This window comes from Haliotis cracherodii, unplaced genomic scaffold (genome assembly GCF_022045235.1).
Source record: "Haliotis cracherodii isolate W230 unplaced genomic scaffold, xgHalCrac1.p SCAF_55, whole genome shotgun sequence".
Classification (NCBI taxonomy): Eukaryota; Metazoa; Mollusca; class Gastropoda; order Lepetellida; family Haliotidae; genus Haliotis; species Haliotis cracherodii.
In genome coordinates this window covers 208181-222496 of record NW_027266314.1, presented here as the reverse complement: position 1 = coordinate 222496, position 14316 = coordinate 208181, and the positions used below count along the sequence as shown (strand labels likewise).

The window sequence follows — 14316 nt, the reverse complement described above, 5'->3', positions numbered from 1 at the left end:
TTCACCCGTTCGCTTTATGCAAAGATTATTGACAGGAAAAAACAGACAGAAATGGCTTTATTTGCATTTTAGGCTGCATAGACATGCACCTGACGCCAGGTACCCAGGGGAGGCAACTTCCATGTCAACACCCAAGTTTCCTTCCGGGTCCTATCTTTCTCCTTGGGAGCTACTCGGCAAAACAAACACAACAATCACAACAACTGAACATGTCATGATAGACAAATAGAATGAAAAAAAAGGCATTTCTATTTTTGATTGGTTTTTCCAGGGGAGAGCGCGAACGCAGTCCCCCACACTTATAAATTGCGCACCCGAGTCGTCCACATTTGGGATGATCGCAGGGGTCAACCAAGCCGATGTGCAATGGAAAGGTCTCGCCCCGGGCCCACAGCCTTGCGGATCACTGTAAAGCCTGTGCCAGGTAAGTATGCCTGAAACTGCAGCTTCCTAACCATCGCTACAAACATGCACATCACCTCACTCAGGTGTGTTTTAAACAACACTTCACATATATTCCGTTTCTGTTCAAACATGTATATACTTCCCTGTACATGGCACTACATTCACCCGTTCGCTTTATGCAAAGATTATTGACAGGAAAAAACAGACAGAAATGGCTTTATTTGCATTTTAGGCTGCATAGACATGCACCTGACGCCAGGTACCCAGGGGAGGCAACTTCCATGTCAACACCCAAGTTTCCTTCCGGGTCCTATCTTTCTCCTTGGGAGCTACTCGGCAAAACAAACACAACAATCACAACAACTGAACATGTCATGATAGACAAATAGAATGAAAAAAAAGGCATTTCTATTTTTGATTGGTTTTTCCAGGGGAGAGCGCGAACGCAGTCCCCCACACTTATAAATTGCGCACCCGAGTCGTCCACATTTGGGATGATCGCAGGGGTCAACCAAGCCGATGTGCAATGGAAAGGTCTCGCCCCGGGCCCACAGCCTTGCGGATCACTGTAAAGCCTGTGCCAGGTAAGTATGCCTGAAACTGCAGCTTCCTAACCATCGCTACAAACATGCACATCACCTCACTCAGGTGTGTTTTAAACAACACTTCACATATATTCCGTTTCTGTTCAAACATGTATATACTTCCCTGTACATGGCACTACATTCACCCGTTCGCTTTATGCAAAGATTATTGACAGGAAAAAACAGACAGAAATGGCTTTATTTGCATTTTAGGCTGCATAGACATGCACCTGACGCCAGGTACCCAGGGGAGGCAACTTCCATGTCAACACCCAAGTTTCCTTCCGGGTCCTATCTTTCTCCTTGGGAGCTACTCGGCAAAACAAACACAACAATCACAACAACTGAACATGTCATGATAGACAAATAGAATGAAAAAAAAGGCATTTCTATTTTTGATTGGTTTTTCCAGGGGAGAGCGCGAACGCAGTCCCCCACACTTATAAATTGCGCACCCGAGTCGTCCACATTTGGGATGATCGCAGGGGTCAACCAAGCCGATGTGCAATGGAAAGGTCTCGCCCCGGGCCCACAGCCTTGCGGATCACTGTAAAGCCTGTGCCAGGTAAGTATGCCTGAAACTGCAGCTTCCTAACCATCGCTACAAACATGCACATCACCTCACTCAGGTGTGTTTTAAACAACACTTCACATATATTCCGTTTCTGTTCAAACATGTATATACTTCCCTGTACATGGCACTACATTCACCCGTTCGCTTTATGCAAAGATTATTGACAGGAAAAAACAGACAGAAATGGCTTTATTTGCATTTTAGGCTGCATAGACATGCACCTGACGCCAGGTACCCAGGGGAGGCAACTTCCATGTCAACACCCAAGTTTCCTTCCGGGTCCTATCTTTCTCCTTGGGAGCTACTCGGCAAAACAAACACAACAATCACAACAACTGAACATGTCATGATAGACAAATAGAATGAAAAAAAAGGCATTTCTATTTTTGATTGGTTTTTCCAGGGGAGAGCGCGAACGCAGTCCCCCACACTTATAAATTGCGCACCCGAGTCGTCCACATTTGGGATGATCGCAGGGGTCAACCAAGCCGATGTGCAATGGAAAGGTCTCGCCCCGGGCCCACAGCCTTGCGGATCACTGTAAAGCCTGTGCCAGGTAAGTATGCCTGAAACTGCAGCTTCCTAACCATCGCTACAAACATGCACATCACCTCACTCAGGTGTGTTTTAAACAACACTTCACATATATTCCGTTTCTGTTCAAACATGTATATACTTCCCTGTACATGGCACTACATTCACCCGTTCGCTTTATGCAAAGATTATTGACAGGAAAAAACAGACAGAAATGGCTTTATTTGCATTTTAGGCTGCATAGACATGCACCTGACGCCAGGTACCCAGGGGAGGCAACTTCCATGTCAACACCCAAGTTTCCTTCCGGGTCCTATCTTTCTCCTTGGGAGCTACTCGGCAAAACAAACACAACAATCACAACAACTGAACATGTCATGATAGACAAATAGAATGAAAAAAAAGGCATTTCTATTTTTGATTGGTTTTTCCAGGGGAGAGCGCGAACGCAGTCCCCCACACTTATAAATTGCGCACCCGAGTCGTCCACATTTGGGATGATCGCAGGGGTCAACCAAGCCGATGTGCAATGGAAAGGTCTCGCCCCGGGCCCACAGCCTTGCGGATCACTGTAAAGCCTGTGCCAGGTAAGTATGCCTGAAACTGCAGCTTCCTAACCATCGCTACAAACATGCACATCACCTCACTCAGGTGTGTTTTAAACAACACTTCACATATATTCCGTTTCTGTTCAAACATGTATATACTTCCCTGTACATGGCACTACATTCACCCGTTCGCTTTATGCAAAGATTATTGACAGGAAAAAACAGACAGAAATGGCTTTATTTGCATTTTAGGCTGCATAGACATGCACCTGACGCCAGGTACCCAGGGGAGGCAACTTCCATGTCAACACCCAAGTTTCCTTCCGGGTCCTATCTTTCTCCTTGGGAGCTACTCGGCAAAACAAACACAACAATCACAACAACTGAACATGTCATGATAGACAAATAGAATGAAAAAAAAGGCATTTCTATTTTTGATTGGTTTTTCCAGGGGAGAGCGCGAACGCAGTCCCCCACACTTATAAATTGCGCACCCGAGTCGTCCACATTTGGGATGATCGCAGGGGTCAACCAAGCCGATGTGCAATGGAAAGGTCTCGCCCCGGGCCCACAGCCTTGCGGATCACTGTAAAGCCTGTGCCAGGTAAGTATGCCTGAAACTGCAGCTTCCTAACCATCGCTACAAACATGCACATCACCTCACTCAGGTGTGTTTTAAACAACACTTCACATATATTCCGTTTCTGTTCAAACATGTATATACTTCCCTGTACATGGCACTACATTCACCCGTTCGCTTTATGCAAAGATTATTGACAGGAAAAAACAGACAGAAATGGCTTTATTTGCATTTTAGGCTGCATAGACATGCACCTGACGCCAGGTACCCAGGGGAGGCAACTTCCATGTCAACACCCAAGTTTCCTTCCGGGTCCTATCTTTCTCCTTGGGAGCTACTCGGCAAAACAAACACAACAATCACAACAACTGAACATGTCATGATAGACAAATAGAATGAAAAAAAGGCATTTCTATTTTTGATTGGTTTTTCCAGGGGAGAGCGCGAACGCAGTCCCCCACACTTATAAATTGCGCACCCGAGTCGTCCACATTTGGGATGATAGCAGGGGTCAACCAAGCCGATGTGCAATGGAAAGGTCTCGCCCCGGGCCCACAGCCTTGCGGATCACTGTAAAGCCTGTGCCAGGTAAGTATGCCTGAAACTGCAGCTTCCTAACCATCGCTACAAACATGCACATCACCTCACTCAGGTGTGTTTTAAACAACACTTCACATATATTCCGTTTCTGTTCAAACATGTATATACTTCCCTGTACATGGCACTACATTCACCCGTTCGCTTTATGCAAAGATTATTGACAGGAAAAAACAGACAGAAATGGCTTTATTTGCATTTTAGGCTGCATAGACATGCACCTGACGCCAGGTACCCAGGGGAGGCAACTTCCATGTCAACACCCAAGTTTCCTTCCGGGTCCTATCTTTCTCCTTGGGAGCTACTCGGCAAAACAAACACAACAATCACAACAACTGAACATGTCATGATAGACAAATAGAATGAAAAAAAAGGCATTTCTATTTTTGATTGGTTTTTCCAGGGGAGAGCGCGAACGCAGTCCCCCACACTTATAAATTGCGCACCCGAGTCGTCCACATTTGGGATGATCGCAGGGGTCAACCAAGCCGATGTGCAATGGAAAGGTCTCGCCCCGGGCCCACAGCCTTGCGGATCACTGTAAAGCCTGTGCCAGGTAAGTATGCCTGAAACTGCAGCTTCCTAACCATCGCTACAAACATGCACATCACCTCACTCAGGTGTGTTTTAAACAACACTTCACATATATTCCGTTTCTGTTCAAACATGTATATACTTCCCTGTACATGGCACTACATTCACCCGTTCGCTTTATGCAAAGATTATTGACAGGAAAAAACAGACAGAAATGGCTTTATTTGCATTTTAGGCTGCATAGACATGCACCTGACGCCAGGTACCCAGGGGAGGCAACTTCCATGTCAACACCCAAGTTTCCTTCCGGGTCCTATCTTTCTCCTTGGGAGCTACTCGGCAAAACAAACACAACAATCACAACAACTGAACATGTCATGATAGACAAATAGAATGAAAAAAAGGCATTTCTATTTTTGATTGGTTTTTCCAGGGGAGAGCGCGAACGCAGTCCCCCACACTTATAAATTGCGCACCCGAGTCGTCCACATTTGGGATGATCGCAGGGGTCAACCAAGCCGATGTGCAATGGAAAGGTCTCGCCCCGGGCCCACAGCCTTGCGGATCACTGTAAAGCCTGTGCCAGGTAAGTATGCCTGAAACTGCAGCTTCCTAACCATCGCTACAAACATGCACATCACCTCACTCAGGTGTGTTTTAAACAACACTTCACATATATTCCGTTTCTGTTCAAACATGTATATACTTCCCTGTACATGGCACTACATTCACCCGTTCGCTTTATGCAAAGATTATTGACAGGAAAAAACAGACAGAAATGGCTTTATTTGCATTTTAGGCTGCATAGACATGCACCTGACGCCAGGTACCCAGGGGAGGCAACTTCCATGTCAACACCCAAGTTTCCTTCCGGGTCCTATCTTTCTCCTTGGGAGCTACTCGGCAAAACAAACACAACAATCACAACAACTGAACATGTCATGATAGACAAATAGAATGAAAAAAAGGCATTTCTATTTTTGATTGGTTTTTCCAGGGGAGAGCGCGAACGCAGTCCCCCACACTTATAAATTGCGCACCCGAGTCGTCCACATTTGGGATGATCGCAGGGGTCAACCAAGCCGATGTGCAATGGAAAGGTCTCGCCTCGGGCCCACAGCCTTGCGGATCACTGTAAAGCCTGTGCCAGGTAAGTATGCCTGAAACTGCAGCTTCCTAACCATCGCTACAAACATGCACATCACCTCACTCAGGTGTGTTTTAAACAACACTTCACATATATTCCGTTTCTGTTCAAACATGTATATACTTCCCTGTACATGGCACTACATTCACCCGTTCGCTTTATGCAAAGATTATTGACAGGAAAAAACAGACAGAAATGGCTTTATTTGCATTTTAGGCTGCATAGACATGCACCTGACGCCAGGTACCCAGGGGAGGCAACTTCCATGTCAACACCCAAGTTTCCTTCCGGGTCCTATCTTTCTCCTTGGGAGCTACTCGGCAAAACAAACACAACAATCACAACAACTGAACATGTCATGATAGACAAATAGAATGAAAAAAAAGGCATTTCTATTTTTGATTGGTTTTTCCAGGGGAGAGCGCGAACGCAGTCCCCCACACTTATAAATTGCGCACCCGAGTCGTCCACATTTGGGATGATCGCAGGGGTCAACCAAGCCGATGTGCAATGGAAAGGTCTCGCCCCGGGCCCACAGCCTTGCGGATCACTGTAAAGCCTGTGCCAGGTAAGTATGCCTGAAACTGCAGCTTCCTAACCATCGCTACAAACATGCACATCACCTCACTCAGGTGTGTTTTAAACAACACTTCACATATATTCCGTTTCTGTTCAAACATGTATATACTTCCCTGTACATGGCACTACATTCACCCGTTCGCTTTATGCAAAGATTATTGACAGGAAAAAACAGACAGAAATGGCTTTATTTGCATTTTAGGCTGCATAGACATGCACCTGACGCCAGGTACCCAGGGGAGGCAACTTCCATGTCAACACCCAAGTTTCCTTCCGGGTCCTATCTTTCTCCTTGGGAGCTACTCGGCAAAACAAACACAACAATCACAACAACTGAACATGTCATGATAGACAAATAGAATGAAAAAAAAGGCATTTCTATTTTTGATTGGTTTTTCCAGGGGAGAGCGCGAACGCAGTCCCCCACACTTATAAATTGCGCACCCGAGTCGTCCACATTTGGGATGATCGCAGGGGTCAACCAAGCCGATGTGCAATGGAAAGGTCTCGCCCCGGGCCCACAGCCTTGCGGATCACTGTAAAGCCTGTGCCAGGTAAGTATGCCTGAAACTGCAGCTTCCTAACCATCGCTACAAACATGCACATCACCTCACTCAGGTGTGTTTTAAACAACACTTCACATATATTCCGTTTCTGTTCAAACATGTATATACTTCCCTGTACATGGCACTACATTCACCCGTTCGCTTTATGCAAAGATTATTGACAGGAAAAAACAGACAGAAATGGCTTTATTTGCATTTTAGGCTGCATAGACATGCACCTGACGCCAGGTACCCAGGGGAGGCAACTTCCATGTCAACACCCAAGTTTCCTTCCGGGTCCTATCTTTCTCCTTGGGAGCTACTCGGCAAAACAAACACAACAATCACAACAACTGAACATGTCATGATAGACAAATAGAATGAAAAAAAGGCATTTCTATTTTTGATTGTTTTTTCCAGGGGAGAGCGCGAACGCAGTCCCCCACACTTATAAATTGCGCACCCGAGTCGTCCACATTTGGGATGATCGCAGGGGTCAACCAAGCCGATGTGCAGTGGAAAGGTCTCCCCCCGGGCCCACAGCCTTGCGGATCACTGTAAAGCCTGTGCCAGGTAAGTATGCCTGAAACTGCAGCTTCCTAACCATCGCTACAAACATGCACATCACCTCACTCAGGTGTGTTTTAAACAACACTTCACATATATTCCGTTTCTGTTCAAACATGTATATACTTCCCTGTACATGGCACTACATTCACCCGTTCGCTTTATGCAAAGATTATTGACAGGAAAAAACAGACAGAAATGGCTTTATTTGCATTTTAGGCTGCATAGACATGCACCTGACGCCAGGTACCCAGGGGAGGCAACTTCCATGTCAACACCCAAGTTTCCTTCCGGGTCCTATCTTTCTCCTTGGGAGCTACTCGGCAAAACAAACACAACAATCACAACAACTGAACATGTCATGATAGACAAATAGAATGAAAAAAAAGGCATTTCTATTTTTGATTGGTTTTTCCAGGGGAGAGCGCGAACGCAGTCCCCCACACTTATAAATTGCGCACCCGAGTCGTCCACATTTGGGATGATCGCAGGGGTCAACCAAGCCGATGTGCAATGGAAAGGTCTCGCCCCGGGCCCACAGCCTTGCGGATCACTGTAAAGCCTGTGCCAGGTAAGTATGCCTGAAACTGCAGCTTCCTAACCATCGCTACAAACATGCACATCACCTCACTCAGGTGTGTTTTAAACAACACTTCACATATATTCCGTTTCTGTTCAAACATGTATATACTTCCCTGTACATGGCACTACATTCACCCGTTCGCTTTATGCAAAGATTATTGACAGGAAAAAACAGACAGAAATGGCTTTATTTGCATTTTAGGCTGCATAGACATGCACCTGACGCCAGGTACCCAGGGGAGGCAACTTCCATGTCAACACCCAAGTTTCCTTCCGGGTCCTATCTTTCTCCTTGGGAGCTACTCGGCAAAACAAACACAACAATCACAACAACTGAACATGTCATGATAGACAAATAGAATGAAAAAAAGGCATTTCTATTTTTGATTGGTTTTTCCAGGGGAGAGCGCGAACGCAGTCCCCCACACTTATAAATTGCGCACCCGAGTCGTCCACATTTGGGATGATCGCAGGGGTCAACCAAGCCGATGTGCAATGGAAAGGTCTCGCCCCGGGCCCACAGCCTTGCGGATCACTGTAAAGCCTGTGCCAGGTAAGTATGCCTGAAACTGCAGCTTCCTAACCATCGCTACAAACATGCACATCACCTCACTCAGGTGTGTTTTAAACAACACTTCACATATATTCCGTTTCTGTTCAAACATGTATATACTTCCCTGTACATGGCACTACATTCACCCGTTCGCTTTATGCAAAGATTATTGACAGGAAAAAACAGACAGAAATGGCTTTATTTGCATTTTAGGCTGCATAGACATGCACCTGACGCCAGGTACCCAGGGGAGGCAACTTCCATGTCAACACCCAAGTTTCCTTCCGGGTCCTATCTTTCTCCTTGGGAGCTACTCGGCAAAACAAACACAACAATCACAACAACTGAACATGTCATGATAGACAAATAGAATGAAAAAAAAGGCATTTCTATTTTTGATTGGTTTTTCCAGGGGAGAGCGCGAACGCAGTCCCCCACACTTATAAATTGCGCACCCGAGTCGTCCACATTTGGGATGATCGCAGGGGTCAACCAAGCCGATGTGCAATGGAAAGGTCTCGCCCCGGGCCCACAGCCTTGCGGATCACTGTAAAGCCTGTGCCAGGTAAGTATGCCTGAAACTGCAGCTTCCTAACCATCGCTACAAACATGCACATCACCTCACTCAGGTGTGTTTTAAACAACACTTCACATATATTCCGTTTCTGTTCAAACATGTATATACTTCCCTGTACATGGCACTACATTCACCCGTTCGCTTTATGCAAAGATTATTGACAGGAAAAAACAGACAGAAATGGCTTTATTTGCATTTTAGGCTGCATAGACATGCACCTGACGCCAGGTACCCAGGGGAGGCAACTTCCATGTCAACACCCAAGTTTCCTTCCGGGTCCTATCTTTCTCCTTGGGAGCTACTCGGCAAAACAAACACAACAATCACAACAACTGAACATGTCATGATAGACAAATAGAATGAAAAAAAAGGCATTTCTATTTTTGATTGGTTTTTCCAGGGGAGAGCGCGAACGCAGTCCCCCACACTTATAAATTGCGCACCCGAGTCGTCCACATTTGGGATGATCGCAGGGGTCAACCAAGCCGATGTGCAATGGAAAGGTCTCGCCCCGGGCCCACAGCCTTGCGGATCACTGTAAAGCCTGTGCCAGGTAAGTATGCCTGAAACTGCAGCTTCCTAACCATCGCTACAAACATGCACATCACCTCACTCAGGTGTGTTTTAAACAACACTTCACATATATTCCGTTTCTGTTCAAACATGTATATACTTCCCTGTACATGGCACTACATTCACCCGTTCGCTTTATGCAAAGATTATTGACAGGAAAAAACAGACAGAAATGGCTTTATTTGCATTTTAGGCTGCATAGACATGCACCTGACGCCAGGTACCCAGGGGAGGCAACTTCCATGTCAACACCCAAGTTTCCTTCCGGGTCCTATCTTTCTCCTTGGGAGCTACTCGGCAAAACAAACACAACAATCACAACAACTGAACATGTCATGATAGACAAATAGAATGAAAAAAAAGGCATTTCTATTTTTGATTGGTTTTTCCAGGGGAGAGCGCGAACGCAGTCCCCCACACTTATAAATTGCGCACCCGAGTCGTCCACATTTGGGATGATCGCAGGGGTCAACCAAGCCGATGTGCAATGGAAAGGTCTCGCCCCGGGCCCACAGCCTTGCGGATCACTGTAAAGCCTGTGCCAGGTAAGTATGCCTGAAACTGCAGCTTCCTAACCATCGCTACAAACATGCACATCACCTCACTCAGGTGTGTTTTAAACAACACTTCACATATATTCCGTTTCTGTTCAAACATGTATATACTTCCCTGTACATGGCACTACATTCACCCGTTCGCTTTATGCAAAGATTATTGACAGGAAAAAACAGACAGAAATGGCTTTATTTGCATTTTAGGCTGCATAGACATGCACCTGACGCCAGGTACCCAGGGGAGGCAACTTCCATGTCAACACCCAAGTTTCCTTCCGGGTCCTATCTTTCTCCTTGGGAGCTACTCGGCAAAACAAACACAACAATCACAACAACTGAACATGTCATGATAGACAAATAGAATGAAAAAAAAGGCATTTCTATTTTTGATTGGTTTTTCCAGGGGAGAGCGCGAACGCAGTCCCCCACACTTATAAATTGCGCACCCGAGTCGTCCACATTTGGGATGATCGCAGGGGTCAACCAAGCCGATGTGCAATGGAAAGGTCTCGCCCCGGGCCCACAGCCTTGCGGATCACTGTAAAGCCTGTGCCAGGTAAGTATGCCTGAAACTGCAGCTTCCTAACCATCGCTACAAACATGCACATCACCTCACTCAGGTGTGTTTTAAACAACACTTCACATATATTCCGTTTCTGTTCAAACATGTATATACTTCCCTGTACATGGCACTACATTCACCCGTTCGCTTTATGCAAAGATTATTGACAGGAAAAAACAGACAGAAATGGCTTTATTTGCATTTTAGGCTGCATAGACATGCACCTGACGCCAGGTACCTAGGGGAGGCAACTTCCATGTCAACACCCAAGTTTCCTTCCGGGTCCTATCTTTCTCCTTGGGAGCTACTCGGCAAAACAAACACAACAATCACAACAACTGAACATGTCATGATAGACAAATAGAATGAAAAAAAAGGCATTTCTATTTTTGATTGGTTTTTCCAGGGGAGAGCGCGAACGCAGTCCCCCACACTTATAAATTGCGCACCCGAGTCGTCCACATTTGGGATGATCGCAGGGGTCAACCAAGCCGATGTGCAATGGAAAGGTCTCGCCCCGGGCCCACAGCCTTGCGGATCACTGTAAAGCCTGTGCCAGGTAAGTATGCCTGAAACTGCAGCTTCCTAACCATCGCTACAAACATGCACATCACCTCACTCAGGTGTGTTTTAAACAACACTTCACATATATTCCGTTTCTGTTCAAACATGTATATACTTCCCTGTACATGGCACTACATTCACCCGTTCGCTTTATGCAAAGATTATTGACAGGAAAAAACAGACAGAAATGGCTTTATTTGCATTTTAGGCTGCATAGACATGCACCTGACGCCAGGTACCCAGGGGAGGCAACTTCCATGTCAACACCCAAGTTTCCTTCCGGGTCCTATCTTTCTCCTTGGGAGCTACTCGGCAAAACAAACACAACAATCACAACAACTGAACATGTCATGATAGACAAATAGAATGAAAAAAAAGGCATTTCTATTTTTGATTGGTTTTTCCAGGGGAGAGCGCGAACGCAGTCCCCCACACTTATAAATTGCGCACCCGAGTCGTCCACATTTGGGATGATCGCAGGGGTCAACCAAGCCGATGTGCAATGGAAAGGTCTCGCCCCGGGCCCACAGCCTTGCGGATCACTGTAAAGCCTGTGCCAGGTAAGTATGCCTGAAACTGCAGCTTCCTAACCATCGCTACAAACATGCACATCACCTCACTCAGGTGTGTTTTAAACAACACTTCACATATATTCCGTTTCTGTTCAAACATGTATATACTTCCCTGTACATGGCACTACATTCACCCGTTCGCTTTATGCAAAGATTATTGACAGGAAAAAACAGACAGAAATGGCTTTATTTGCATTTTAGGCTGCATAGACATGCACCTGACGCCAGGTACCCAGGGGAGGCAACTTCCATGTCAACACCCAAGTTTCCTTCCGGGTCCTATCTTTCTCCTTGGGAGCTACTCGGCAAAACAAACACAACAATCACAACAACTGAACATGTCATGATAGACAAATAGAATGAAAAAAAAGGCATTTCTATTTTTGATTGGTTTTTCCAGGGGAGAGCGCGAACGCAGTCCCCCACACTTATAAATTGCGCACCCGAGTCGTCCACATTTGGGATGATCGCAGGGGTCAACCAAGCCGATGTGCAATGGAAAGGTCTCGCCCCGGGCCCACAGCCTTGCGGATCACTGTAAAGCCTGTGCCAGGTAAGTATGCCTGAAACTGCAGCTTCCTAACCATCGCTACAAACATGCACATCACCTCACTCAGGTGTGTTTTAAACAACACTTCACATATATTCCGTTTCTGTTCAAACATGTATATACTTCCCTGTACATGGCACTACATTCACCCGTTCGCTTTATGCAAAGATTATTGACAGGAAAAAACAGACAGAAATGGCTTTATTTGCATTTTAGGCTGCATAGACATGCACCTGACGCCAGGTACCCAGGGGAGGCAACTTCCATGTCAACACCCAAGTTTCCTTCCGGGTCCTATCTTTCTCCTTGGGAGCTACTCGGCAAAACAAACACAACAATCACAACAACTGAACATGTCATGATAGACAAATAGAATGAAAAAAAGGCATTTCTATTTTTGATTGGTTTTTCCAGGGGAGAGCGCGAACGCAGTCCCCCACACTTATAAATTGCGCACCCGAGTCGTCCACATTTGGGATGATCGCAGGGGTCAACCAAGCCGATGTGCAATGGAAAGGTCTCGCCCCGGGCCCACAGCCTTGCGGATCACTGTAAAGCCTGTGCCAGGTAAGTATGCCTGAAACTGCAGCTTCCTAACCATCGCTACAAACATGCACATCACCTCACTCAGGTGTGTTTTAAACAACACTTCACATATATTCCGTTTCTGTTCAAACATGTATATACTTCCCTGTACATGGCACTACATTCACCCGTTCGCTTTATGCAAAGATTATTGACAGGAAAAAACAGACAGAAATGGCTTTATTTGCATTTTAGGCTGCATAGACATGCACCTGACGCCAGGTACCCAGGGGAGGCAACTTCCATGTCAACACCCAAGTTTCCTTCCGGGTCCTATCTTTCTCCTTGGGAGCTACTCGGCAAAACAAACACAACAATCACAACAACTGAACATGTCATGATAGACAAATAGAATGAAAAAAAAGGCATTTCTATTTTTGATTGGTTTTTCCAGGGGAGAGCGCGAACGCAGTCCCCCACACTTATAAATTGCGCACCCGAGTCGTCCACATTTGGGATGATCGCAGGGGTCAACCAAGCCGATGTGCAATGGAAAGGTCTCGCCCCGGGCCCACAGCCTTGCGGATCACTGTAAAGCCTGTGCCAGGTAAGTATGCCTGAAACTGCAGCTTCCTAACCATCGCTACAAACATGCACATCACCTCACTCAGGTGTGTTTTAAACAACACTTCACATATATTCCGTTTCTGTTCAAACATGTATATACTTCCCTGTACATGGCACTACATTCACCCGTTCGCTTTATGCAAAGATTATTGACAGGAAAAAACAGACAGAAATGGCTTTATTTGCATTTTAGGCTGCATAGACATGCACCTGACGCCAGGTACCCAGGGGAGGCAACTTCCATGTCAACACCCAAGTTTCCTTCCGGGTCCTATCTTTCTCCTTGGGAGCTACTCGGCAAAACAAACACAACAATCACAACAACTGAACATGTCATGATAGACAAATAGAATGAAAAAAAGGGATTTCTATTTTTGATTGGTTTTTCCAGGGGAGAGCGCGAACGCAGTCCCCCACACTTATAAATTGCGCACCCGAGTCGTCCACATTTGGGATGATCGCAGGGGTCAACCAAGCCGATGTGCAATGGTAAGGTCTCGCCCCGGGCCCACAGCCTTGCGGATCACTGTAAAGCCTGTGCCAGGTAAGTATGCCTGAAACTGCAGCTTCCTAACCATCGCTACAAACATGCACATCACCTCACTCAGGTGTGTTTTAAACAACACTTCACATATATTCCGTTTCTGTTCAAACATGTATATACTTCCCTGTACATGGCACTACATTCACCCGTTCGCTTTATGCAAAGATTATTGACAGGAAAAAACAGACAGAAATGGCTTTATTTGCATTTTAGGCTGCATAGACATGCACCTGACGCCAGGTACCCAGGGGAGGCAACTTCCATGTCAACACCCAAGTTTCCTTCCGGGTCCTATCTTTCTCCTTGGGAGCTACTCGGCAAAACAAACACAACAATCAC

At 46.0% G+C, this 14316-nt stretch overlaps 25 non-coding genes and 1 pseudogene across 25 annotated transcripts; all 26 read right to left on the bottom strand.

Annotated features, from left to right (window-relative positions):
• Positions 1-14316, bottom strand: part of LOC139444490 (uncharacterized) — a 42727-nt pseudogene that overhangs the window by 19283 nt on the left and 9128 nt on the right.
• LOC139444561 (U1 spliceosomal RNA) lies at positions 269-432 on the bottom strand. The gene has a single exon (XR_011651830.1). It is a non-coding gene; the product is annotated as a U1 spliceosomal RNA (small nuclear RNA).
• LOC139444560 (U1 spliceosomal RNA) lies at positions 834-997 on the bottom strand. Its single transcript, XR_011651829.1, has one exon. It is a non-coding gene; the product is annotated as a U1 spliceosomal RNA (small nuclear RNA).
• On the bottom strand, positions 1399-1562 carry LOC139444559 (U1 spliceosomal RNA). Its single transcript, XR_011651828.1, has one exon. It is a non-coding gene; the product is annotated as a U1 spliceosomal RNA (small nuclear RNA).
• LOC139444558 (U1 spliceosomal RNA) lies at positions 1964-2127 on the bottom strand. Its single transcript, XR_011651827.1, has one exon. It is a non-coding gene; the product is annotated as a U1 spliceosomal RNA (small nuclear RNA).
• LOC139444557 (U1 spliceosomal RNA) lies at positions 2529-2692 on the bottom strand. Its single transcript, XR_011651826.1, has one exon. It is a non-coding gene; the product is annotated as a U1 spliceosomal RNA (small nuclear RNA).
• Positions 3094-3257, bottom strand: LOC139444555 (U1 spliceosomal RNA). The gene has a single exon (XR_011651824.1). It is a non-coding gene; the product is annotated as a U1 spliceosomal RNA (small nuclear RNA).
• LOC139444522 (U1 spliceosomal RNA) lies at positions 3658-3821 on the bottom strand. The gene has a single exon (XR_011651794.1). It is a non-coding gene; the product is annotated as a U1 spliceosomal RNA (small nuclear RNA).
• On the bottom strand, positions 4223-4386 carry LOC139444554 (U1 spliceosomal RNA). The gene has a single exon (XR_011651823.1). It is a non-coding gene; the product is annotated as a U1 spliceosomal RNA (small nuclear RNA).
• LOC139444553 (U1 spliceosomal RNA) lies at positions 4787-4950 on the bottom strand. The gene has a single exon (XR_011651822.1). It is a non-coding gene; the product is annotated as a U1 spliceosomal RNA (small nuclear RNA).
• Positions 5351-5514, bottom strand: LOC139444517 (U1 spliceosomal RNA). The gene has a single exon (XR_011651790.1). It is a non-coding gene; the product is annotated as a U1 spliceosomal RNA (small nuclear RNA).
• Positions 5916-6079, bottom strand: LOC139444552 (U1 spliceosomal RNA). The gene has a single exon (XR_011651821.1). It is a non-coding gene; the product is annotated as a U1 spliceosomal RNA (small nuclear RNA).
• On the bottom strand, positions 6481-6644 carry LOC139444550 (U1 spliceosomal RNA). The gene has a single exon (XR_011651820.1). It is a non-coding gene; the product is annotated as a U1 spliceosomal RNA (small nuclear RNA).
• On the bottom strand, positions 7045-7208 carry LOC139444515 (U1 spliceosomal RNA). Its single transcript, XR_011651788.1, has one exon. It is a non-coding gene; the product is annotated as a U1 spliceosomal RNA (small nuclear RNA).
• On the bottom strand, positions 7610-7773 carry LOC139444549 (U1 spliceosomal RNA). The gene has a single exon (XR_011651819.1). It is a non-coding gene; the product is annotated as a U1 spliceosomal RNA (small nuclear RNA).
• Positions 8174-8337, bottom strand: LOC139444548 (U1 spliceosomal RNA). The gene has a single exon (XR_011651818.1). It is a non-coding gene; the product is annotated as a U1 spliceosomal RNA (small nuclear RNA).
• Positions 8739-8902, bottom strand: LOC139444547 (U1 spliceosomal RNA). Its single transcript, XR_011651817.1, has one exon. It is a non-coding gene; the product is annotated as a U1 spliceosomal RNA (small nuclear RNA).
• On the bottom strand, positions 9304-9467 carry LOC139444546 (U1 spliceosomal RNA). Its single transcript, XR_011651816.1, has one exon. It is a non-coding gene; the product is annotated as a U1 spliceosomal RNA (small nuclear RNA).
• On the bottom strand, positions 9869-10032 carry LOC139444545 (U1 spliceosomal RNA). Its single transcript, XR_011651815.1, has one exon. It is a non-coding gene; the product is annotated as a U1 spliceosomal RNA (small nuclear RNA).
• On the bottom strand, positions 10434-10597 carry LOC139444543 (U1 spliceosomal RNA). Its single transcript, XR_011651813.1, has one exon. It is a non-coding gene; the product is annotated as a U1 spliceosomal RNA (small nuclear RNA).
• LOC139444542 (U1 spliceosomal RNA) lies at positions 10999-11162 on the bottom strand. Its single transcript, XR_011651812.1, has one exon. It is a non-coding gene; the product is annotated as a U1 spliceosomal RNA (small nuclear RNA).
• On the bottom strand, positions 11564-11727 carry LOC139444541 (U1 spliceosomal RNA). The gene has a single exon (XR_011651811.1). It is a non-coding gene; the product is annotated as a U1 spliceosomal RNA (small nuclear RNA).
• On the bottom strand, positions 12129-12292 carry LOC139444540 (U1 spliceosomal RNA). The gene has a single exon (XR_011651810.1). It is a non-coding gene; the product is annotated as a U1 spliceosomal RNA (small nuclear RNA).
• Positions 12693-12856, bottom strand: LOC139444539 (U1 spliceosomal RNA). Its single transcript, XR_011651809.1, has one exon. It is a non-coding gene; the product is annotated as a U1 spliceosomal RNA (small nuclear RNA).
• On the bottom strand, positions 13258-13421 carry LOC139444538 (U1 spliceosomal RNA). Its single transcript, XR_011651808.1, has one exon. It is a non-coding gene; the product is annotated as a U1 spliceosomal RNA (small nuclear RNA).
• Positions 13822-13985, bottom strand: LOC139444532 (U1 spliceosomal RNA). Its single transcript, XR_011651803.1, has one exon. It is a non-coding gene; the product is annotated as a U1 spliceosomal RNA (small nuclear RNA).